At 57.5% G+C, this 3,192-nt stretch overlaps 1 pseudogene; it reads left to right on the top strand.

The window, feature by feature from the left end:
* Nucleotides 1-532: 532 nt before the first annotated feature.
* On the top strand, nt 533-2,163 carry LOC147981844 (uncharacterized; annotated as a pseudogene).
* The last annotated feature ends 1,029 nt before the right edge of the window (nt 2,164-3,192 follow it).

Here is a 3,192-nt window from a genome sequence, read left to right as displayed (position 1 = left end):
ACGTCCAGAGTATATCTTAGCTATTATATCTCTCACTACATTTTTAGCTATACCTAGTTACCAGAGATAATCAATTCTACACCATGCTTTCATTGTCATATATAGAATACGTGTTAGGTTCAAGATAGGTGCCCTTATACACACGTGTAATTCTCCTACCTCTGTCTAGAAAGTTTCCGCATGTTCACGTGAGTAGTACTCGCAACTAAGAGCATCTCCAACCGCGTCCCCAACAGCCCCCCCCCTTCCCGGCGATTTTTTAGCGTAGGTGGGCGAAAATCGGCCTAGTCACGTCCTCAGAATCTCATTTAGCGCCAGTTTGGGCCGAAATAACAGTCGGCACACCCGAGCCGAACCTAAGCGCCCGGGTGTCGCCTAGGGGCGCCGGCAGAAGCGAAAAGGGGCGTGGGCCGCTCTGTCGGCGAGAGGAGGGCCTTTTTCCGCCGTTTCCTCCCACTTTCTCCCCTCGGCTTTCCTCTCATTCTCCAGTCCTCCTGCCAATCTCCTCCTCCTCGCCTCCCAGCCGGCCTCCATGCCGCCGAAGAAGTACGTGGTCCCCCACGGCATGACGGATGCCACCGGCGTCGCCCAACCGAAGCAGAGGAAGCAGAGGGCGCCTCCGTCCAAGCTCCCGGGGATGTCTAACGCCGACTTGAGACCGGAAGTTCAGCGCTGGGAAGCTGTCACCACCAACCGGCGGAACAGGGCCAATGCCAAGAAGGCCCGGGACAGTACGGCGCTCGCGGCTGCGGCGGTGGCGGAGCAGGCGAAGCGCTCGGCCGAACAAGCCGAGGTGGCTCGCGCGGGAATGATGAATCCACCTTGCGGCCACGGCCCGTACGCGCCCTGGAGCCAGCAAAGCGTCGGTTCTCCGGCCGGCTTCTCGTCGTTGCCACAACCCTGGGGCGGCACGCCGTCGCCGGGCTACGCCGACGGTGACGCGCACGGTGGGTTCAACCCCAACATCACCTTCCCCCATGGTCACCCGGCCCAGCGCACGCCCTCGCCCGCCTTCGCCGGCATGCAGTACCCTCTATACACCTACTCACCGCCGGCCTACACATCCTCCCCGATGCCACCTCTCCGCCGTGGCGTGCTGCCCTTCTCACAAGCCTCCTCGTCGCATCTCGGCGACACCGACGCGACGGAGGCCGACATGGACGACATCATCACGACCGGCTTGGCCGCCGCCGCGTCCCCCGGGTTCACTGACCAAGACGACACAATGGACCTCAAGGGTGACATGGACGGCGAGCTCGGCTAGGGCGAGGAGGAGCTAGAGGAGGAGGTGGAGGAGGAGGAGGAGGAGCCGGCGCCTGCTCCGGCGAGGAAAGGGAAGAAGAAGAAGGGGGCAGCCTGGACCGGCGAGCCGCGCATCAAGTGGGCGTCCAAGGAGGATGAGTGCCTCGCCGAAGCGTGGAAAGTCGTCTGCCTTGACCCGATCACCGGCACGAACCAGAGCATCGAAACATATTGGGACCGCATCAAGGCCGAGGTCGACAAGCGCAAGTTTGTCGACCCCTACTTCAAAGGCGTGCACATGCAGCGCGGGTCGAAGGAAATGGCGAACCATTGGGGGCTCATCCAAATGGCGTGCAACAAATGGCATAGGATCGTCGAGGAGATCGCGGCTCGGCCGGAGAGCGGCGCCAGCATCGAGGATCAGGTATGCCATGCCAGGCTCTCCCTTTTTGTTTCGGCTTGTACGCGCGCGCCGACTGTTGTTTCTCGGCGCAGCTGGTGCGGATGTTCGCCATGTTTTGCCAGGACAATAGCGACCAAGACTTCAAGTTCCTTCATCTCTTCAAGGGGATCCAGAAGTGCGAGAAATGGGTGGATGCTAGGAGCACCCTCGCCAAGGCTAAGGAGACGTACAAGCCGAATGCACCAACGCCGGGCGCGGCCGACGGGCGCCCGAACGGCAACAAAGGGGCCAAGAAGGGGAAACACGCCGAGTCGGCTACCGCACATGTGCATGAGTCCATCGAGCATTGCCTCGCCGACACCAAGACCCGGGCCGCCCAGCGGGAAGAGAAGACCGAGGCGCGGTGGTCGGCGTTGAGGACGAACAGCGCCTTCAAGCTCGACCTGCTCCGGACCAATGTCGCCCCGAAGAAGAGGAACACCGAGCTGGCTTTCCTGATGGGAGGGGCGGACATGTAGGCGATGGACGAGCAGGTCAAGGCATGGTACATGGCGGAGCACGACCTCATCCTGAACCAGATACCGTCGACGGCGCCGCCAACTCCCACGCCGCCGCCAAGCCCGAGCGATGATGCCTCCACGACGCCCAGCAGCACAGAAGCTGCGCCGACGCCGCCTTGCACAGAAGAAATCGCGCCGACGCCGCCCAGCCCGCGCACGCCGACTCCTCCGACGCCGGAGGCCGACACCGCCGTTTGATGCGTTGAGTCTTTTCTTTTTTGCGCGCCGAACTACGGTGATTGCCGGACTTGTGGCGTTTTATGGGGGCGGGAAATGGACAACGTTTGAATTTGTGATGCCTTGGGGGCAGCACCTGGGACCTAAATCACCCCTAGGACCTAAAAATCGCCAGGCGGGCGCCCGAAAGAGCGCCAACCTTTGTGCTGGGGGTCGAACTAGTGGAGATGCTCTAGGAATAGAAGGGGCCAGAGATTATGGTACTACAAGAAACCAGCAAGCAGATGAGAGAGAGAGGGAGAGAGAAAGGCGTGCAGCGGTACAACCATACACAATTTTGAAAACATAAAATTTACACGATGACAAAATAAATTATAACGTTGTAGACAATAATTTCTTTATTAATTAATGAGTTGCACAACTCCACTAGTCATGGTTTTTTCAACACAGCACAGACCATATGTCAGACACTCGCCCCTATGAATGTGAGCATGCACACCCTACTCGCACCTATGAACATCTTCGTAGTCGACGAAAATATTTTCTCTCACTGAACACATATCGCCGGAAGGCCTAAAATAAATCAAGGAAAATGTGACCACCAAGGCCAAGTCAAGGACTTGAATCATGGTGGGTTAGTTCCACCACAATGAACCTAACTATCTGAGTTACGCTTAGTTCGCGTTAGTCATAGTTTACTTAAAGTCACACTCACCCCATGTGTATATATCTTTCTCTTGGAAATATTTTGAAATTAGCATATTTATTATACTTCCATGTCTATGTGTTTGTATCGATCTTAGAGAAACC

The sequence above is a fragment of the Triticum urartu genome, chromosome 3A, assembly GCF_056163025.1.
Source record: "Triticum urartu cultivar PI428250 chromosome 3A, HENAU_Tu73, whole genome shotgun sequence".
NCBI classification, from domain to species: domain Eukaryota; kingdom Viridiplantae; phylum Streptophyta; class Magnoliopsida; order Poales; family Poaceae; genus Triticum; species Triticum urartu.
This window is presented reverse-complemented; position numbering and strand designations above follow the sequence as displayed.